The following is a 23,174-nucleotide window of genomic DNA, read 5'->3' as shown; positions in this document are numbered from 1 at the left end:
GAGTCCCCGCTGGCCCCATCTGTGTATTTATCGATTTTAAAGGCGCCCCTGGACTTTTCACCCAGACTGGATATGTCGATTCTAAGGAGCAAAAGTGAACGTGACCTTGGGGGAGGTGGCGGCCCCAGACCCTGGAAGAGGACTGCGCCTAGAGGGAGAGGGGGGTACCAGGAAGGTTCGGAGTCTGACAAGACACCAGCCTGTCAGTGACAGTCACTCTCTCGTCTCTCCGCCTCATTCACTACATGCTTGTCTCGGGAAGTCTCTTGCTAACCACCCACCCCTCTGCCCCCTCCTCCGCCTGTCTCTGGGTATCTGTCCATTTCACGCTATCTCTTAATCTCCCCTCCCACACACCGTCTATTTCCACCTCTCACCAGTCAATCAATCAATCATATCATTTGTAAAGCGTGCTACTTACCTGGAGGGTCTCAAGGCTCTGGGGGGTGGGGAATGCTGCTACTGCTCAAAAAGCCAGGTCTTGAGGAGTCTTCTGAAGGTCAGTAGGTCTTGGGTCTGCCATAGGTGGGTGGGGAGGGTGTTCCAGGTCTTGGTGGCGATGTGGGAGAATGATCTGCCACCGGAGGTCGCTCTTTGGATGCGGGGGACTGTGGCGAGGGCGAGGTCAGCGGAGCGGAGCTGGCGGTTGGGAGTGTAGAAGTTGAGTCGTCTGTTGAGGTATGTTGATCCGGTGTTGTGGAGTGCCTTGTGAGCGTGGGTGAGGAGCTTGAAGGTTATCCTCTTGTTGACGGGGAGCCAGTGCAGGTCTCTCAGGTGAGGAGTGATGTGGCTGCAGCGAGGGAGTCGGGGATCAGGCGTGAACAGGCGTTCTGGATGCGTTGCAGCCGTCTCAGGAGTTTGGCCAGGGCCCCTGCATAGAGGTCGTTTCCGTAGTCCAATCTGCTGCTGCTGACGAGGGCCTGGGTGACCGTTCTTCTCGTTTCAGTGGGGATCCACTTGTAGATCCTGCGGAGCATGCGGAGGGTGTTGAAGCAGGAGGAAGAGACGGCGTTGACCTGTTTAGTCACGGAGAAGGTGGAGTCGAGGATGACCCCTAGGTTACGTGCGTGGTCAGTGGGTGTTGGAGCTGTTCCCATTGCAGTCGGCCACCAGGAGTCATCCCAGGCAGAGGGGGTGGATCCGAGTATGAGGACCTCCATCTGGTCCGAGTTCAGCTTCAGTCAGCTGTTCCTCATCCACTCGGCGACAGCCTTCATTCCTTCGTGGAGGTTGGTTTTGGCGGTGTGGGGGTCCTTGGTGAGGGAGAGGATCAGCTGGGTGTCATCGGCATAGGAGGTTGTGCAGTCGGGCGACGTGGGCGAGAGGTGCCATGTAGATGTTGAACAGCGTTGGGCTGAGGGATGAGCCCTGGGGGTACACCGCAGATGATCTCGGTGCCTTCGAAGAGGAGAAGGCGGACGCTCTGTGTTCTGCCAGAGAGGAAGGAGGTGGTCCAGTCCAGGGCCTTCTCTTGGATCCCGGCGTCGTGGAGGCGAGTTCGTAGTGTGCGGTGGCAGACCGGATCGAAGGCGGCTGACAGGTCCAGAAGGATGAGGGCCGCTGTTTCTCCATTGTCTAGCAGGGTCCTGGTGTCATCGGTGGCGGCGATGAAGGCAGTTTCGGTGCTGTGGTTGCTGCGGAAGCCAGACTGGGAAGGGTCCAGGATGCTGTTCTCCTCGAGGTAGCGGGTCAGTTGTTTGTTGACTGTCTTCTCGAAGACCTTTGCCGGGAACAGGAGCAGGGAGATGGGCTGGAAGTTCTTGCGGTCCTTGGGGTCCGCCTTGGGTTTCTTGAGTAGGGCGTTGATCTCAGCGTGCTTCCAGCTCTCTGGGAAGGTTGCTGTCTCGAAGGAGATGTTGACGACTTTCCGGAGATGGGGTGCGATGGCTGTACTGGCTTTGTTGAAGATGTAGTGTGGGCATGGGTCGGACGGGGATCCGGAGTGGATGGTGTTCATGATCTTGATGGTGTTGTTGTCTGTGATGTTTGTCCAGGAGAGCAGGCGGTTGGTGCGGGTGGTGGTCGTGGGGGCGGAGATTTCGGTGGTTGTTGGGGCAGTTGTGGCGTTGAAGCTGTCGTGGATGTCTGCGATTTTGCGGTGGAAGAAGGTGGCCAGGAAGTCGCACAGGTCTTGCGAAGGTGGAATGTCGTTGGTGTTGGAGAGTTCCTTCACGATGTTGAAGAGCTCTTTGCTGTTGTGTGTGTTGTTGTCTAGGCGGTCTTTGAAGGAGGCCCTTTCGGCGGATCTGATGAGGTGCTGGTGTCTGCGGGTGGTGTTCTTGTAGGCTGCGTAGCTGTCTGGTGTTCATTCACGGAGCCAGTTCTTGGCAGGTTTGCTTGGAGGCCTGGAGGTCTTCAGTGAACCAGCTGGCTTTCTTGCTGGTGTGATTGTTGGAGGATTTTTCCTGAGCGGGGCGAGGGTGTTGGCACAGTCATCGATCCACTGTCTGAGGTTGCGGGCGGTGGTGTCGGGGTCGGTGGGGTCGGCGGGTGGGTTCTGGGCGAGGGTGGTGGTTAGCTGGCCTTCGGTGACTTTGCTCCAGCAGCGGCGAGGCATCTGTTGGATGCGGTGGTGCGTGGTGGGCTTCTTGAAGGTGAAGTGGATGCAGCGATGGTCGGTCCAGTGGAGTTCGGTGGTGTTGTTGAAGGAGACGTGGGGGCTTGCGGAGAAGATGGGGTCTTGCGTGTGGCCAGCGGAGTGGGTGGGTGTTGTGATGAGTTGTCTGAGACCAAGGTTGGCGAGGTTGTCGATCAGGGTGGTGGAGTTGCGGTTGTTTTTGTTCTTGAGGTGGAAGGCAAGGGCGTGCGTGTTGACGAAGTCGGCGATGGAGTTGTTGAACTATGGTCAGGGTCCGGGGGGTCCTCTGAGGGTGGTGTTGGGGTCGGTGTGTATCTGGAAGTGCAGGTGTTCTGCGGTGCTGAGTGTGTTGTCGGTATTGATCGAGACTCTGAGAGTGTTCCTGTGGATGATGGGGATTCCTCCTCCTACTCCGTTGGTGCGGTCCCTGCAGGTGATTTTGTAGCCTTCCAGGACAGCGATGGCGACGTCGGGTGCCGAGGCGGGGTTCAGCCAGGGCTCCATCAGGAAGGCAACGTCTGGGGAGGTAGAGTCGAGTAAGTCCCAGAGTTCAACGGCGTGTTTGCGGGCGGAGCGGGTGTTGAGGAGGATGCATCTGAGGTAGTTGGGTTCTTTCCTGGTCGGCGGCTTGGTGGGGTGGATGCTGGTGAGGCTGCAGTTCCGGCAGGTGAAGGGTCCGTGGGTGTGCTTCGTGGAAGCCATGAAGCAGGTGTGTGATCGTCCGGTGTTGAGTGCGTGAAGGGTGCTGGCATCGTAGCGGTGTCGGGTGTCGTGGCGGTTGCGGAGGCCAGGGGTTCTGGCGCTGGGCCTTCCTTCAACCAACTCATCACATTCCCTTGCCGTTTAGCCTGGCTCGCTTCTCTTCGCGCTGTCTCCAATCTCTCCCCTTCTCTTTCTCTCGCCCCATCTGTCTCATCCCTTCTTCTCTCTTCGTTTCCCTTCTTCCCCGTCGTTTCTCGCCTCCCCATTCTCTTTCTTCCTGTCCTCGGCACCCCGTCTCTCCCTCGCTCTCATGTTATCCATTTCTGCATTTTCTCTCTCTTTCTCACCATCTTGTTCATATTCCTTCTCTATCTCCTTCTCTATCTCTCATTCTCTGTCGCTCCTTTCCCTCGCCTTCCTTGCCGTCTCCCTCTCTCATCCTCCGTTCTCTTCTTTCTTGTCGTCTCTACCTTTCTGTCGTCATCTCCCATCCCATCTCTCCCTCTCATTCTTTCCACCCCTACTCTCTTCTCATCTCACCCCCTCCTCTTTTTCTGTCTCTCCCTCTCTTCTCGTTCTCTGTCTCTCCCGCTCTCTTCTCGTTATCACTCTCTCTCTTTCTACCTCTGTATACGTCATTTCTTCTCTCTCTGTTTTCTTCTGCATCGCCCGACGGGGCTGTGTGCAGTGTGTGGGTTCCATGACCATGAAATGCACGAACACACAACAGGACCCAACTCCGAGGGAGCGGGGTGTACACCCACGGCCGGCGGCTTGAACCCCTGATTCCAGATCCAAAATGCGACAGACGTGTTTGTGGCAGGCTGTGCCGTGTTAATATACAGTTACAATATTCATGCCCTCGCAGACACGGCTGTTCGCAGGCCAAGCCCCCATTCATTTTTTATCAACACCCCAGACTGGTGCTGAGAAAACCAGTGTCCGCCTTATCGCAAGTGCCAAAATATCCCTCTGCACACAGGATGCTGCGCACAAATCCACATGCCCACTCGCCGCTCTTATCAAATAATTATCCCAGCAACAAAATGGAAAAGTGTAATGAGAGCAGATGCTCCTCTAAACCTCAGGAAATGCTTAGAAATTATTTCTCCCTTGTCTGAGGCACAACTTCAAAGATGGCTGCCAACACTTCCTAGTTTGAAGTGTTGGCAGCCAATCAGTGGCAAGCTCGTGCTGGTGTGGTTAGGCTCTGCCCAGATATCGAAAGTTTTCTTTTCTTTAATTTCTCAGCAACTACTTAACGGAATAACAAAATTTAACAAAAAGGGCTCTTTCTGAACCAATACGCGTTAGGCTGTATTGGAATGGCTTCTTGTTGTTCATCATGCCGGCTGCACCTTTATTAAACAGAATTACCACCTACCTGTGAGGCTTTTTCCTTCCGAGGGCAATCTTTTCTGTGGATGTATTACAGCTGGTCCGACCGTGGAAATTGCCCGTCGCCCGAGTGCGGAGTTGTCGACAGCACTGGCGTGTCAGCAAGGTTTGGTGGTTCTTAATAAAGGATTTGGTATGGGCAGAAAGCTGACTGACACTCAGACGCCAACCCACTGGGGATATTAACTGTGGCAAAATGTGGGAGCATAACGGAGACCCACTGTGGTTAGCCTTTACAGGACCCCAAGTACCAGAATGCTCAGAGCCCATTGGGGGCGTGACGTTTGTAGAATTTAAACGAAGAACTGCAATCTCCGGTTTGACTCCTAACCTGCCTGTGATCAAGGGCGTGGTATCCTGAAACGCGTTAGGCTGTATTGGAATGGCTTCTTGTTGTTCATCATGCTGGCTGCACCTTTATTAAACAGAATTACTACCTACCTGTGAGGCTTTTTCCTTCCGAGGGCAACCTTTTCTGTGGATGTATTACGGGGACTTTATAGTTAGTTGGACATTTCACTGGTACAAAACCAGAGAAATTGGGCCGCTATAGTTAGTTCAGCTAACTGTAACACGCGCCCCCGCAATGCACTGCGGATGACGTCACATATTACATCATTCATGACATGGTCGGTGACATTACTGATGACATCACCAATGACATCACTGATGACATCATCCAGTGACTGTGTGTTTCTGAAAAGTTTAAATATGTTTTATATATATATATATATATATATATATATATATTCACAGAAAAAAACATAGGTTTCAGGCACGTTATAGTTAGGAATTAGCATTTAAAAAACCTCAGAAATTCACTGAAAAAACCATAGGTTTCAGGGGTGTTATAGTTAGCTGGACTTTTCACTTGTACAAAACCATTGAAATTCCCCCGTTATAGTTAGTTCAGCTAACTATAACTCGCGCGCCCGCAATGCACTGCTGATGACGTCACATATTACATCACTCATGACATGGTCAGTGACATCACTCATGACATCACTGATGACATCTCAAATGACATCACTGATGACATCACTGATGACATCATCCAGTGAATGTGTGTTTTTCTGAAAATTAAATATGTTTTATATATGTATATCTCAAGGTCGATGGAAGAATAAATGGGTATATAAGTGTCTAAATGGATGATTTGTTTTTGAAAAATTGATTGTGTAACTGACTGATTAAGTGTATCATAGTGAATACATGGCTTAGTGAGTAATGTTTAAATATGTAAATATCTGTATCAGTCTCTCACTTTGTGTATAAGTGGCTGCATGGGTTGGTGAGTAGCTACATGGGTGTCTATATAGGTTATTAGTTGGTTTTTTGAGTATCAGTCTGAGTGTCTGCATTGTTCGGTGGGGGGTATTACGTAGTGCATAGGTGCATGAATGAGTGACTCACTGTTTGTATGTGTTGAACACAGCATGTGTGCAGGACTGTATGGGTGGATGAGTGTGTGTATGGGTGTGTTAGTGAGTGAATGACTGTCTCAATAGTGTCTTTATGAGTAACTACATATGTTTTAAACTAGTATATGTGACTATTGGTGTATATATGTGAGTATATGTGAGAGTGAGAGATTGAAATAGTTCCTGTATGAATAAGTATGTGTTTCTATAAGTGATTGTTTAAAAGACTAAGTATGTGTAAGTTTCCGTAGAAGTAAGTATGGTGGTGTGTGTATAACTGTATATGCAAGTAAATGTATGTTTGATTCTTTATTAGCATGAGTGACTATGTGTGTGAGTAACTCTATGGATGAGTGGCATTGTGTAACAGGATGTATAGGTGTATGAGTACATATGATGAGTGAGTACATGTATGAGTGACTGTATAGGACTGTTGGTGAATGAGTGGATGTGTATGTGGATCTTAGAATTACTGAAGAGGTTGTTGTAACTGGTATTGGTATGTCCATTGTTTTGAAAATTTTAGTCTCTATTTTTGAATGTGTGTATCAAAGGTTATATTAGGGTGAGAGGAGGTCTGCCACTCTATCACAAGGATGATGTCATCAGTGATGTCATCAGTGATGTCATTTGAGATGTCATCAGTGATGTCATGAGTGATGTCACTGACCATGTCATGAGTGATGTAATATGTGACGTCATCAGCAGTGCATTGCGGGCGCGCGAGTTATAGTTAGCTGAACTAACTATAACGGGGGAATTTCAATGGTTTTGTACAAGTGAAAAGTCCAGCTAACTATAACACCCCTGAAACCTATGGTTTTTTCAGTGAATTTCTGAGGTTTTTTAAATGCTAATTCCTAACTATAACGTGCCTGAAACCTATGGTTTTTTCTGTGAATTTCAAAGGTTTTTTAAATGCTAATTTCTAACTATGCCTACAACGATAGGACATGTGAAGAAAGAAGAAAAAATGCACAGAAAGAAACAAAAGAAGTGCAGAAAGAAGCAACAGAAGTCCTCAAATACGAAGATAAGTGCAGGAAGAAGGATAACGTGCAGAAAGAACAAAAAGAAGAGCAGAAAGAAGCCTTGTTGCAAAATCATCCTGTACCCTCAACTTTTTCAGACGGATACTGGTGGTAACTGAGTCTGACTAACCAGTCCTAGAGCCAGTGCTATGTTAAAAGACACTTAGAATACAGTGAAAACACCTACATACACTAGGGAACATTATGCGTTGGGGTCCCCCTGTGATTAGCATGACCTCCTCTGTAAGCCCCTAGTGTATAATAGGGCATGGGGATTAAAACTACCTCTTAAAACAGGCCACAGGGCGTTTTTGCACACGTTAACTCAGGCCCCGTCCCCTCCCTTCACCACTGTGTAAACACGCCCTGTGTCCATTTTTAGTTGGGAGATTAAGTTCATTTGAATCCTGAGGGTCCCTAGGGTCCAACTAGCCCACTAGGTACCTCCAGTAAGTGCCACAGAGCTGCGTTGCAGAGAGGTGTAAAAAGTGGCACGGCCTGGACCACCTCTCTGCAATGCAGCTCAGTGGCGCTTACTGGAAGCACTTGGTGGGCTAGTTAGCCCCCAGGGGCCCTCAGTATTGAAGGGAAATTATATCCCCAATTTAAAACGTGCCATAGTGCGTGTTTGCACACGTCACCTCAGGCCCCGTCCCCTCCCTTCACCACTGTGTAAACGCGCCCTGTGGCTGTTCTAAGTTGAGAGATTAAGTCCCCCTGAATCCTAAGGGTCCCTAGGGTCAAACTAGACCACTAAGTACCTCCAGTAAGCGCCACAGAGCTGCGTTGCAGAGAGGTGTAAAAAGGGGCTTGGCCTCAGAACACCTGGCTGCAGCGCAGCTCCCTGGCGCATACTGGAGATGCCTGTTGGGGGCGCGTTTGCAGAGTGCTGCACGGAGGGGGCATGGCCTCCGGCACGATGCCAGTCTTTTATTTATTTTAGTTTTTTAAGAAGGGGGGCTGTTTGGTTCCCCTTCTTATTCTAATTTATTGGCCCTGATGACCCCATCCCCCAGGGCCAGTCTCCTAATTATATTTTTTTGACCCCAATCCCCAGGGCCGGCCACTGTTTTTTATTATTTTTAAAAAATATATATTTATAGACACACCTAGGACATGCTGGACAAACCGTACGTACCTATCACCATGACGATTTGCGTGATATTCATTTAAAGGCGACTATGCATGCAATGAATCCACGTGGAATGTATTTACACCACTAGTGAAGCTCTGACATGTCTGATGCCCTACCGTGCCTAATCCTGGTAGACACCCTTGTCGTTTATTTATACAAACATGGGTAGCTATTGACGGGCACATTTAATACACATGCACACCAAGCCATTCAAAGGGGATTCGACAAAAATTCGACCAAAACTATGCAAGAAACCCCCCTCACGGTTAATAAAACACACATCCACTGCCGGATGTGTAATACTTTTTATTTTACTCTCTGGAAAGGGGACGAACATCCCTTGAGAGTCACAGCGTGCTCCTGACAGAGCCCAATGCTGTGTTACACCCACCATTGCCTGCCGAGTGCCACACACCTCTGTGTTGTATTCCACTAGCTAGTGCATATGCTATGACACTCTCTAGCCCATGTGCACTGTAACACCACCCCGTGAATATGTCATGCCACACTTGTCTTCGCACGGGTTATATTGCCCCATCTAACGTGCCTTTCTCGATGCCTATGTTATAACGCACAGTGCTATGCCATACATATTACAATCTGGGATCCATATCTTTGTCACAGTGCATATGCAACGTTACACTCCCCAGCACATATTTTATATTACAACTTTAGAGACTAGTTAGGTTACACAACACTGCCCTGTGCATATTACACTCCAAGGCGCATATCGCATAGCACGCGCTAGTGCCTGTGCTATCTCGCGCTCTCCAATGAATCTGTCATTGCGCACAATGTATTGCATATTATATTTCACGCCCGGTTCATCTTATATCACACTTTTTGGTGCATAGTTTATACCATACACTATATCTAGTTTTCATTTTCAATCGTGCTCTCAGGACTATGTTCTATATAACACTGTGTTCACCTACCCTTTTCACGGGCATTACATTTTGCGATAGGGGGTGGAGGGTCAGGGGGTGTTTCTGCCAAGTGAGCCCGGAGTCACAGTCACAAACGTCCTCTTCTTCCTGAATAAAAGTGAGATTATGCTGCATACTTGTTCATATTTTAAGTAGTTCGCACAGACACAATGTTTTAAAAACAATAAAGTTCCTAATACCCGCCTTCTCTGAACAGTTAGCTTGCTGCCCCATCCTCCCTATCCTCTGTTGTGTGAATCCATGGACTAGCCTCCTCCCTCCTGCCATGCATGGTCTGATGTGCTGCCACTGCCCTCAATTTAGTATGGTGTACCAGTCCACTCCTCCTGCCCTCCATTGCCCAATTCTATGCCCCATCATTGACCTCCTGCTTAAACTCTGTGCTTAGCTTGCTGCCCCTATTCTCCTTCCCCCTGCCCTCCGATGTCTTTGTGCATGCCCCTGCTCCATCCTTTTTGCCCACCATGTCCCATGGACCTGCCACTTCTATCTACTCTGAGTGTTCTGTTGAGCTGCCACTCCCCTCCCACCTGCCTAGCATTGTCAGATGACTGTAACCTGTCCCTGCCACCTCCACCCTGCCTGTCCACATGCCATGCCCCTATCCTCTTCCTCCTGTCCTACATGGTCCATTGTACTGCCACACCCTTCTGCCCTCCCTGGTCTGTTGTGCTGCAACTGCTCCTCCTGCCTGCCCCGTGTGGTCTGTTGTGAGGTCCCTTCCCCTGAACTTTCTTGTCTGTGCACAGGTCCTGACCCTTCCTTCTATCCTCCATCGTCCTTTGTGCATGCCCCTCCACCCTCCTTCTTGCCCATCATAGCCATTGTGCTGCCACTAACCCTCCCACTTGCCATGCATGGTCTTCTGTGCTGCCATGGCCCCTCCCACCTTCCCTGTGTGGTCAGTTAGCTGCCCCTGACCCCCTCCCACCTTCCCTCCATGGTCTGTGTGTATGCCATCACAGTCTCACTGTTGCTCTTCATGGTGTGTCTTGCTTCTAGTGCCCATCCTGCCTGACCTCCATGGCTATCTTGCTGCTCCTGCCCTGCCCCCTTGCCCCCAGCCCTACTCCCTCCCTCCTGGCTTGTCTGTTCCATTGTAATGCCCCTGATCCGTCCCTCCTGCCCTTTATGGTCTGTTATACTGCAGCTTTCTCTCCTGTCTGTCCATTATGGTCAGCTAGCTACCATTGCCTCTTGCCCCTCTGTTCTCTGTTGTCCATGTGCATGGTCCTGTCCCCTCCCTCTTGCTTTCTATGGATTGTTGTGCTGCACTCCCGTCCTGCATGCCCTGTGTGGTGTATTGTGCTGCTGCAAACCCTGATGCCTGGCCTGCAGGGTCAGTTTGGTGCACCTCTCCATGTCCCTCCTGTCCTCTGTTATCCAAGTCCATGTCCCTATCCCATTTCCTTCCATGATCCAATGTACCATACTTGCGAACATTTTGAACTTGGTAAGAGGGAGATTTTGAAAAAAAACTGGTGTATTGATTTTCCCCTTTGAGTTACATTGAAAAAGAGGATATTGTAGACAGGAGACAGATCAAATAAAGCCCATTTGAGCTTAAAAACATTGGACGTTTCCTGGCTGAATCGGGTCTGTTGGCATGTATGGTTGTACTACCATTGCCTCTTCCTTCTGCCCACAATGGTCTATTACATTGCCACAGCCTTGAAGGAGGGTAGATTTTGTATCACAGGGGGCCCCTGGCCCGTTCTGTCCACACCTGAAGTATGAGACCCTTGTCCTTGCCCTGCCAGCTGCATTTGTAGGCCGTATTAAATTGACCAGCGGGTCCTGTGTTGCTATATAATTATCCTGAGACATCCTTACCACTCAGCCAGCATAAAACCCCTGTGTAGGCCCTTCTGTTCAATATGTAGGCCTCTTTGTTAAATTGACCATAGCTCTGCAATTTTAGTGTATAGCAGTCTGAAGGCAGGTCTGCGAGGCCTTCTGATCCAAACTAGTAGCCCCCACCCTTACCCGAGTGCTCCGTGCTCGGTATCAAAGTTCAACATCTCCCTGAAGCTGTCGACATACAGTAGGCTGCATCCTGGACTGGTACTTGCTTCCTGGGCAGGTTTCCCGCTTTTAAGGAAGTGGCAACCGCAGAGCGTCAAGTTAGGAGAACTGAGGAGATTTTATACATGAATATATTGAATTCCCGTACAATACCCATTATTTTCTGCTTGCTCTATGGAACTTACGATAAGCGATTGGCCTGAGAGACTGACCTTTTCACCCAGTCCATTGTCAGCATTAAGTGGGTAAATGACGAAATGTCTGGTAAAATCTGCAGACGAAGCTTTTGGGTAGCATACGTAGGTAGATGTAGCGTGCAAAGGAGCCCACAAAATGATATAAAAAGGGAGCACCCACAGATATCGACGGACTACCTCGCCGTCTGTATGTAGGTTAACAGGCAGTGCAGGTTTTCCCCAAGAGCTGGGAGCTCTTGTCCTCCTTTGCTTAAAATGTCTTGCTCTGCTTTGCTTGAAGTATCTTATTCTATTTTACCTATATGAAATGTCATGTTATGTTTAACCATTGTTCTCTTTACTTTTGCATTTAAAAGATTTTGTATTGTAATTGCAGGAATGCTTGCTCTAAGAGTAAACGTGAGTGTTCCTAGGTAACATTTTCCTTGGTGTAACTTGTTTCTCATGATGCATTTATAGATGTGTTTTCTCTCTCTCTCTGTCAGTACATTAATTGAGATACAGAGAATATTATGACAGCTGTATGATTATCTGGATTCTGTATTTTGTACTTTATGTCTCTATTCTGCGGTTTCTTTGAAGTTGCATCTTCTCATTAAACTGCCATTGTATTCTGCCTCCAATTCCATGTCTCATATGTCTGTTTTTTTCATTTTTGGAGCAAGCGTTCCTAGGCACCCCGGCTCAAATTAAGGTGCCCCTTTTGTCCCTGACTCACTCTCCTGCTCAGTTCTGTGGTGGCTCCCGGGGATCTGGGGACCGCCCCTAGCTTCCTTGACCCGTAATAGATCTTCCCTCCAACAGCCTCTCTTGCAAGTCCTGTATTGTTGGTTTGTTGCCCCTGCCCCCCTTTCCACTGCCCTCCATAGTCTGTTGTGCTTCCACGGCCCTTCCTGCCTGCTCAGTGTGGTTAAATTGTTGCCTTTGCACCCTCCTACCTGCCTTCAATTTTCAGAGTCCGTGCCCCTGGCCTCTGCCTCTCAACAGTATCCTAATGAACAACTAGATTGCTAACATTCTATATTTATTACAAAAGTGTGGAACGCCTGACATCATCTTGATGTAATTAAAACTGTAATACCTAGAGCATTTCCTTTAGAAATTACATATATGAGAGGGTCTTATTGGCATCAAAATTATGGTTAGTGCTCTAAAAGACTAAAATAAGGACATATTTTCTGAGTTTTCAAATAGCGACAAAGCACTTTTAAATTATTTGTTATCTTTATGTTTTTTTATCCAGTTGACCACTTGATTAAATGTTGCACTTAGGGGAGAGGATGTGGTGTTACTTCCAGAACTGCAGACTTTGCAACTGGGGAACCAGGTTGAAGTTTCTGCTTCAGCTCGACATTCTGTGATTCTGGTCAAATCACTTAGTCTCCCCATGTCTACAACCAAAATGAATTTGTTCTTGTGTGATGTAACCAATGCTCATGTAAAGCACTCCAATACCTGACAAGTCTGCACTATATAACACTGCAAAAACACAAAATAATAAGTGTTTTGCACACCTCTGTCATTGGGCTATATTTGGGCTACATCTGGGTGATTTTGGGCTACATTTGGGCTCTTTTGTCTCCGGTGGCCATCTTGGGAGATTTATTTGTTATGAAGTTTCCTAATTTCCTCATGTACTGCAGTCTCCTCAGTAGGAAATGCTTTCAGTTTTTTACTTTGATTCCATCATGAAGGTATTCAGATATGTCACACATTTGCCATAAATTCTGAATGTTAGCACTCTAGTTGCTCATTAGATCACTGTAGTAAAACTACTGCACCATGGAAGTCTGCTCCTGGTATTAAAAGTGCATGTTTCAGTCTGCATGTCAGAATTTTTTAATGAAATAGAAGAGGATTTGAGAAGTCACTCAAAATGTGCCCTAATTTTTCTTTCTGTAGCACTAATCATACTTTTTATGGAAAAATGAACCCCCTCATTTTGTTCCTTTTTAAATTAAATGTTTTAAGAGTTACCACTTTAATCCAAGCAAGATGGCTTCAGGTGTGCCATACGTTTATCATAATGAAGACAGTAAGCGCTCTAGTTGTTTTTAAGAACATTCTGGGCCATTCTGTCATTGGGCTATACTTGGGCTACATCTGGGTGATATTTGGGCTACATTTGGGCTCTTTTGTCTCTGGTGGCCATCTTGGGAGACTTATTTGTTATGAAGTTTCCTAATTTCCTCATTTACTGCAGTCTCCTCAGTAGGAAATACTTTCAGTTTTTTACTTTGATTCCATCAAGAAGGCATTCAGATGTGTCACACATTTGCCATAAATTCAGAATGTTAGCACTCTTTTTGCTCATTAGATCACTGTAGTAAAGCTACTGCTCACCAGGGAAAACTGCTGCTGGTATTGAAAGTGCATGTTTCAGTCTGCATGTCAGAATTTTTTAATGAAATAGAAGAGGATTTGAGAAGTCACTCAAAATGTGCCCTAATTTTTCTTTCTGTAGCACTAATCATACTTTTTATGGAAAAATGAACCCCCTCATTTTGTTCCTTTTTAAATTAAATGTTTTAAGAGTTACCACTTTAATCCAAGCAAGATGGCTTCAGGTGTGCCATACGTTTATCATAAGTAGGACTGTTAGCGCTCTAGTAGTTCTTTGGAACACTCTGGGAAGCTGCAGTAGAACACAAAGGAATCAACTGACAGTCTCTGCCCTTGTTGGATGTACATGTTTTACTGAGAATGTCAGACTTCATTCTCACATGACTGAGAAAGATAATGTGAATTTACAGAAAATAAGCTCTCAGTTTAGCCTATAGATCACCTTCCAAACCTCTGTGGTAAAAGCATGAGAAAATATTTTTCTCTCAATCATGATATCCCAGCAGAAGGCTTTTTCACATGGTGAAATCACCTTAGAACATACCACAATTCCTAAAATGAGTATGGTACCATCAACAAATGATTTATAATGTAACTAAAGTCTTAAAACCTTCTATTAACTGCAATGCTTTTTAATGAGGTGCTATCATGTATATTGGTCCCAAGATGGCTGCCAACACTTCTTGGATGAAGTGCTGACAGCCAATCAGATCTCAGGATGAGATGTGTGGTTAGGCTCCGCCCACATATATATATGCTTTTAAATGCTATTTTCTCAGGAAATACTGAACAGATTTACACCAGACCTGCAAAAGGCACTTCCTTGACCTTATGGCTACCTCTCTGCCAAATTTCAAGTAATTCTGTTCAGCCGTTCGGGCTGTAGCTGTGTCTAAAGGTCCTATGGAAAAATGCATGGGGAAAACGCGTTTTGGGACCCCCCTTTTTTCTCGGCCCCTGCTTGACGAATCCCCCCGAGACTTTCAGGGTAGGAGCGGAGCGTAGCGCCCCACCTATTTTGAAAATTTCGCGAGGATTCGTCGACCGGCGCCAAAGTTATTCCAAATAGAATGTTGCGGATTTCCTATGGAAACAGGGTCCTAACTATAACTACCTACTGGCGACCGCCAGTAGGTAATATATATATATATATATATATATATATATATATATATATATATATATATATATATATATATGCCAAGGTGTATTGAAGAATGAGTGGGTGTATACGTGTCTGAATGGATGGTTTAGTAGGTGCGTGACTGACTGTATAAGTCAGTGATTAAATGTGTCTTACTGAATGCATAGGTTAGTGACTGATACAGACATTCGCACAGTTTAGTTTGTCAGTTGGTGTGTAAGCGGTTGAATGGGTTGGTGAGTAGCTAAATGAGGGTCAATATGGGTTATTGATTGGTTGTCTGAGTATCTGTATGGTGCCTGAGTGTCTGTGTGGGTGGGTAGGGGGTGTGACTCTGTGTATAGATGTGTTAGTGGGTGTTTCCTTTGGTGTATGGGTTCAAGAGTGCATCTGTGAAGGGCTGTATGGGTGGATGAGTGTGTGTATGGGTTTGTTGGTGAACGAATGGATGCCTCAGTGGTACATGTGTTATTAACTGCATATGTGATAGGCAGTATATGTGAGTGTTGGAGTATATATAAATGACTATATGTGAGAGTGAATGATTGTGAGAGTGGCTGTATGGATGAGTGTGTGCTTGTATTAGTTATTGTATAAGAGTATAATTATGTGTTAGTATATGTATGAATAAGTGAGGTGGAGTGTGTAAAACTGTATAGGTGAGTAAATGGGATTGTGATTGATTCCTTGCATGACTGACTAGGTGTGGGAGTAACTCTATGGATGAGTGGCGGTGTGTGAGTGTCTGTATAGATATGTGAGATCATATGATAGTGCCGTATTGATGGTTGACTGCATGTATGAGTGACTGCATGGGTAAATGAGTGAATGTGTGTGTAGACCTAGGAATTAGTGAGTGGGTATGTACTAACTGGTATTGGTGTGTCTATAGTTTCGAAAATGGTAGTCTGTATTTTAGAGTTGGTGTATCAAAGGTTATATTAGGGTATGAGGAGGTGCATCAGATTATCACCTGGATGATGTCATCAGTGATGTCATTTGAGTTGTAATCAGTGAAGTCATCAGTGATGTCACTGACCATGTCATGAGTGATGTAATATGTGACATCATCAGCAGTGCATTGCGGGGGCACGAGTTATAGTTAGCTGAACTAACTATAATGGCCACATTTTTCTGGTTTTGTGCGAGTGAAATGTCCAACTAACTATACCGTCCCTGAAACCTGTGGTTTTTTCAGTGAATTTCTAAGGTTTTTTAAATGCTAAATTCTAACTATAACGTCCCTGAAACCTGAGGTGCTTTCAGTGAATTTCAAAGGTTTTTAAATGCTAATTTCGAACTATGCCTACAAAGGTAGAACATGTGCAGAAAGAGGAAGAAAGGCACAGAAAGAAGCAAGATAAATGCAGAAAGAGGCAACAGAAGTCCATAAAGGTGAAGCAAGGTGCAGAAAGAAGCAAGAGATGCGCACAAAGAGCCAACAGAGGAACATAAAGAGGCCTTGTTGCAAAGTCATCCTGTGCCCCCAACTTTTTGCTGATGGGTACTGGTGGTAACTGACTCTGACTAACCAGATCCAGAGCCAGTGCTATGCTGAAAGACACTTAGAATACAGTGAAAACACCTACATACACTAGGGTAAACTATGGGTTGGGGTACCCCTGTGATTGGCATGACTTCCCCTGCATGGCACTAGTGCATAATAGGACAGGGGGTTAAAACTACCTCTAACTAAGAGGTGCAGAAGGAGGCAAGAGAAGTGCAGAAAGAAACAAAACAGGTGCCGAAAGAGACAAGAGAGGTGCAGAAAAAAACAAGAAAAGTGCAGAAAGAGGCAAGTGAGATGCAGAAAGAAGCGAAAGAGCAGTGCAGAAAGAACCAACAGAGGTTTAAAAAGAGGCAAAAGGGGTGCAGAAAGGAGTAGGAGAGATGCACAAAGAGGCAAGAGAGGTACAGAAAGAGGCAGGAGGGGTGTAGAAAGAAGGAAGCGAAGTGCAGAAGGAGGCAAGTAAGGTGCAGATAGAAGCAAGAGCAGTGCAGAAAGAACCAACAGAGGTGCAGAAAGAGGGAAGAGGGGTAGAGAGAGAGGCAAGAGAGGTGCGGAAAATGGTAGGATGGGTGCACAAAAAGGCAAGAGAGATACAGTAAAAGGCAGGAGGGGTGCAGAAAGATGCAAAATAGGTACATAAAGAGACAACAGGGGTGCACATAGAGGCAAAAGAATTGTTGAAATAAGCAACAGAGGTGTAGAAAGAAGCAAGAAAAGTCCAGAAAGAGGCAACAGACGTACATAAAGAGACAACAGGGGTGCAGAAAGAAGCAAGACAGGTGCAGAAAGAAGCATGGAAAGTGCAGCATGAAGCAACAGGGGTGCAGAAAGAGGCAAGAGAAGTGCAGAAACAGGCAAGATGAGTGCACATAGAGGCAAAAGAATTGTTGAAATAAGCAACAGAGGTGTAGAAAGAAGCAAGAAAAGTGCAGAAAGAGGCAAATGAGGTACATAAAGAGACAACAGGGGTGCAGAAAGAAGCAAGACAGGTGCAGAAAGAAGCATGGAAAGCGCAGAATGAAGCAACAGGGGTGCAGAAAGAGGCAAGAGAAGTGCAGAAACAGGCAAGACGAGTGCACATAGAGGCAAGAGAAGTGTAGAAAGGAGCAAGTGAGGTGCAGAAAGAGCCAACAGAGGTGTAAATTGAGGCAAGAGAGGTGCAGAAACAGGCAAGAGAACTGCTGAAAGAAGCAGCAGAGGTGTAGAAAGAAGCAAGAAAAGTGCAGAAAGAGGCAAGTGAGATGCAAAAACAGGCAGGGAAGGGGCAGAAAGAGGGAAGACGAGTGCAGAAAGAGACAACAGGGGGGCAGAAAGAAGCAAATGAGGTGCAGAAAGAGGCAACAGACGTACAGAAAGAGGGAAAAGAGGTGCAGAAAATGCAAGAAAAGTGCAGAAAGAGGCAAATGAGGTACATAAAGAGACAACAGGGGTGCAGAAAGAAGCAAATGAGGTGCAGAAAGAGGCAACAGACGTGCAGAAAGAGGGAAGAGAAGTGCAGAAAAATGCAAGGAAAGTGCAGAAAGAGGCAAATGAGGTACATAAAGAGACAACAGGGGTGCAGAAAGAAGAAAGACAGGTGCAGAAAGAAGCATGGAAAGTGCAGAATGAAGCAACAGTGGTGCAGAAAATGGCAAGAGAAGTGCAGAAACAGGCAAGAGAAGTGCACAAAGAGGCAAGAGAATTGCTGAAAGAAGCAACAGAGGTGTAGAAAGATGCAAGAAAAGTGCAGAAAGAAGCAAGTGAGATGCAAAAACAGGTAGGAAAGGTACAGAAAGAGGGGAGACGAGTGCAAAAAGAGACAAGAGGGGTGCAGAAAGAAGCAAATGAGGTGCAGAAAGAGGCAACAGACGTGCAGAAAGGGAAGAGAGGTGCAGAAAGTACATGAGAATTGCAGAATGAGGTCAAGAGAAGTGCAGAAAAAGAAAGAAACGTGCAGAAAGAAGCAACAGAAATGCAGAAAGGTCCAAGAGAGGCGCAGAGGGAAGCAAGAGTGGCTTGCACACCATTAGTACCAATTTAACACCCACATTTAGCCATAAGTAACACGTGACCATTCTAGGTTTGCAAACAGGCAAGATGAGTGCACAAAGAGGCAAGAGAATTGCTGAAAGAAGCAACAGAGGTGTAGAAAGATGCAAGAAAGTGCAGAAAGAAGCAAGTGAGATGCAAAAACAGATAGGAAAGGTACAGAAAGAGGGGAGACGAGTGCAAAAAGAGACAAGAGGGGTGCAGAAAGAAGCAAATGAGGTGCAGAAAGAGGCAACAGACGTGCAGAAAGGGAAGAGAGGTGCAGAAAGTACATGAGAATTGCAGAATGAGGTCAAGAGAAGTGCAGAAAAAGAAAGAAACGTGCAGAAAAAAGCAACAGAAATGCAGAAAGGTCCAAGAGAGGCGCAGAGGGAAGCAAGAGTGGCTTGCACACCATTAGTACCAATTTAACACCCACATTTAGCCATAAGTAACATGTGACCATTCTAGGTTTGCAAACAGGCAAGATGAGTGCACATAGAGGCAAATGAATTGCTGACAATGCGCTCCCTGGCGCACTCTTGGATGGGGATTGAAGTCCCCTTCGCTGCTGGGGCTCCTTTAGGGGCCAACTAACCTACCTCTTACCTCCAGTAAGCCCCACGCAGTGGAATTGCTGAGAGGTAGGCAAAGGCCACGCCCCCTTTCTCCACCACTCTCCAAACACGCCCCCTGGCGCGTTGTTAGTTGGGGAATTAATTTCCCTTGAATGCTGAGGGTCCCTGGGGACCAACTAGCCCACCAGGTACCTCCAATATGCTTGATAGAGTTGGATTGCAGAGAGGTGGTCTGAGGTCATGCCCCCTTTTTACACCACTATGCAAACGTGCCTCTTGGTGCACTGCTGCTTGGGGGATGAAGTCCACTTCTGTCCTGAGGTCCTCAGGACGCAAGAGGACCTCATCGCCCACCACTGACTAAACTGTTGAATCTCTGTATCAGTTTGTCAGTTGATGTGTAAGCGGCTGCATGGGTTGGTGAGTAGCTACATGAGTGTCTCTATGGGTTTTTGATTGGTTGTCTGAGTATCTGTATGGGTGCCTGGGTGTTTGTGTGGATGGTTGGGGAGTGTGTGACTGTGCATAGATGTGTGAGTGGGTGATTCACTGGGTGTATGGGTTCAAGACTGCATGTGTGAAGGGCTGTATGGGTAGGTAAGTTTGTGTATGGGTGTGTTGGTAAGGGAATAGATGTCTCATTGGTACATGTGTGAGTAACTACATATGTGAAACGCAGTATATGTGATTGTTGGAGTATATAAATCACTATATGCCACTATCAATATTGATGGATTTGGCGGGTTTTACTTTCCTGACAGGTGGCTTCATCTGGGTACTTTAAGCAACTATAGGTTTGGACTATTCAAGAGATAGTTTAAACACTTTTGACCTTTGTATTTTTCTTTTTTTCACTTTTCGCAGGACAAATTCAAATTTCAATAGCAGGTTTCACTCAGATTTGGCAATGGGCACCGCCACCCCTTAAAAGTGAGCATTCCACCTCCTACCACCACCAACCTCTACCAGCCCTGCACCCCACCCTTCCAAACACTTCCTTCAGCTCCATCCACCTGCTCCATTGGTGATGTCTAACGTGGCAGGGCCCAGTCGGCCAGCGTGGAGAATTAGCAGCCACCTAACAGCTGACCAGGCACCCCAACCAAGTAGGCACGAGCAGTTTTATGATGTTACAACGCATGCTTTTACCCTGCATGCTGTTACAACACATTTTTTTACCACGGTTTGCTGTCGGGGTGCGCTGGAGTTTGGAATAGTATAATTTACTATTCCAACTCCAGTCTGTGCAACAGTAGGGAAGGTGTTGGAGTTAAATCCAACACCTTATTTCCCCTACAGCAAGCCATTTTCATTGTAATGGCATGTGGGGTAAAAGCATGCATTGTAATGCTTGCATTGTAATGCTTGTTTCCCGGCACGAGCACAGCCCAGCCTCAAGCAACCTCTCAAAAAAAAGGCAGAGACCAAAGGTGAAAAGGGTGCAGTCAGAATCGGAAATTGTCCCTCATCATGAGAACAAAAAAAAAATAACAGCTGCGCAGAGGTGAAGGCACTTGGCTGCTCCTGACGTATGTATATGTATAGGCATCCTGTGGACACCGCTTCATGATGTATTTAAACGTCAACAGGGCATTCATGTAGTTACCAACATTCACACTGCTGTCAAGGCATCAACCTGTAAGACTGGTGTAACCTGTCTGCAACCATCCTTGCACTCCCTCACTCATTTATCCAGTCATCCATGCACTGACATTCAACTTTTCATCCATGAACTCACTAGTTCAATCATCCATCTTCTCTCTTCGTCTCCCTTCTTCCCTGTCGTTTCTCGCCTCCCCCTTCTCTTTCTTCCTGTCCCCGGCACCCCGTCTCTCCCTCGCTCTCATGTTATCCATTTCTGCCTTTTCTCTCTCTTTCTCGCCATCTTGTTCATATTCCTTCTCTATCTCCTTCTCTTTCTCTCATTCTCTGTCGCTCTTTTCCCTCGCCTTCCTTGCCGTCTCCCTCTCTCATTCTCCGTTCTCTTCTTTCTTGTCGTCTCTACCTTTCTGTCGTCATCTCCCATCCCATCTCTCCCTCTCATTCTTTCCACCCCTACTCTCTTCTCATCTCACCCCCTCCTCTTTTTCTGTCTCTCCCTCTCTTCTCGTTCTCTGTCTCTCCCGCTCTCTTCTCGTTATCACTCTCTCTCTTTCTACCTCTGTATACGTCATTTCTTCTCTCTCTGTTTTCTTCTGCATCGCCCGAGTGGGCTGTGTGCAGTGTGCGGGTTCCATGACCATGAAATGCACGAACACACAACAGGACCCAACTCCGAGGAAGCGGGGTGTACACCCATGGTCGGCGGCTTGAACCCCTGATTCCAGATCCAAAATGCGACAGACGTGTTTGTGGCAGGCTGTGCCGTGTTAATATACAGTTACAATATTCATGCCCTTGCAGACACGCCTGTTCGCAGGCCAAGCCCCCATTCATTTTTTATCAACACCCCAGACTGGTGCTGAGAAAACCTTTGTCCGCCTTATCGCAAGTGCCGAAATATCCCTCTGCACACAGGATGCTGCGCACAAATCCACATGCCCACTCGCCGCTCTTATCAAATAATTATCCCAGCAACAAAATGGAAAAGTGTAATGAGAGCAGATGCTCCTCTAAACCTCAGAAAATGCTTAGAAATTATTTCTCCCTTGTCTGAGGCACAACTTCAAAGATGGCTGCCAACACTTCCTGGTTTGAAGTGTTGGCAGCCAATCAGTGGCAAGCTCGTGCTTGTGTGGTTAGGCTCTGCCCAGATATCGAAAGTTTTCTTTTCTTTAATTTCTCAGCAACTACTTAACGGATTAACAAAATTTAACAAAAAGGGCTCTTTCTGAACCAATACGCGTTAGGCTGTATTGGAATGGCTTCTTGTTATTCATCATGCCGGCTGCACCTTTATTAAACAGAATTACCACCTACCTGTGAGGCTTTTTCCTTCCGAGGGCAATCTTTTCTGTGGATGTATTACAGCTGGTCCGACCGTGGAAATTGCCCGTCGCCCGAGTGCGGAGTTGTCGACAGCACTGGCGTGTCAGCGAGGTTTGGTGGTTCTTAATAAAGGATTTGGTATGGGCAGAAAGCTGACTGACACTCAGACGCCAACCCACTGGGGATATTAACTGTGGCAAAATGTGGGAGCAAAACGGAGACCCACTGTGGTTAGCCTTTACAGGACCCCAAGTACCAGAATGCTCAGAGCCCATTGGGGGCGTGACGTTTGTAGAATTTAAACGAGGAACTGCAATCTCCGGTTTGACTCCTAACCTGCCTGTGATCAAGGGCGTGGTATCCTGAAACACGTTAGGCTGTATTGGAATGGCTTCTTGTTGTTCATCATGCTGGCTGCACCTTTATTAAACAGAATTACTACCTACCTGTGAGGCTTTTTCCTTCCGAGGGCAACCTTTTCTGTGGATGTATTACGGGGGACTTTATAGTTAGTTGGACATTTCACTGGTACAAAACCAGAGAAATTGGGCCGTTATAGTTAGTTCAGCTAACTGTAACTCGCGCCCCCGCAATGCACTGCGGATGACGTCACATATTACATCATTCATGACATGGTCAGTGACATTACTGATGACATCACCGATGACATCACTGATGACATCATCCAGTGACTGTGTGTTTCTGTAAAGTTTAAATATGTTTTATATATATATATATATATATATATATTCACGCTCCGTAGCCAGTCCCACCAGGTGAGCAGCACTCGAACACGCACTAAGGTGGCAAGCCTTTAATTCAGGGTACAAGCAGGTTCAGTTTGCAGTTTCAATCAAACAGCCAGAAAGCGATTCGCCTGACGCGTTTCGAAAGTCAATCTTTCTTCTTCAGAGGCAGTCGCTGTAATGAATGTGTGCTCCGGTCTCCATGCTTGTACCCTGAATTAAAGGCTTGCCACCTTAGTGCGTGTTCGAGTGCTGCTCACCTGGTGGGACTGGCTACGGAGCGTGAATATATATATATATGCCAAGGTGTATTGAAGAATGAGTGGGTGGATACGTGTCTGAATGGATGGTTTAGTAGGTGCGTGACTGACTGTATAAGTGAGTGATTAAATGTGTCTTACTGAATGCATGGGTTAGTGACTGATACAGACATTCACACAGTTTAGTTTGTCAGTTGGTGTGTAAGCAGTTGAATGGGTTGGTG

Source organism: Triturus cristatus, chromosome 4_2 (genome assembly GCF_964204655.1).
Source record: "Triturus cristatus chromosome 4_2, aTriCri1.1, whole genome shotgun sequence".
NCBI lineage: Eukaryota > Metazoa > Chordata > Amphibia > Caudata > Salamandridae > Triturus > Triturus cristatus.
Note: the sequence above shows the minus strand (reverse complement) of the source record.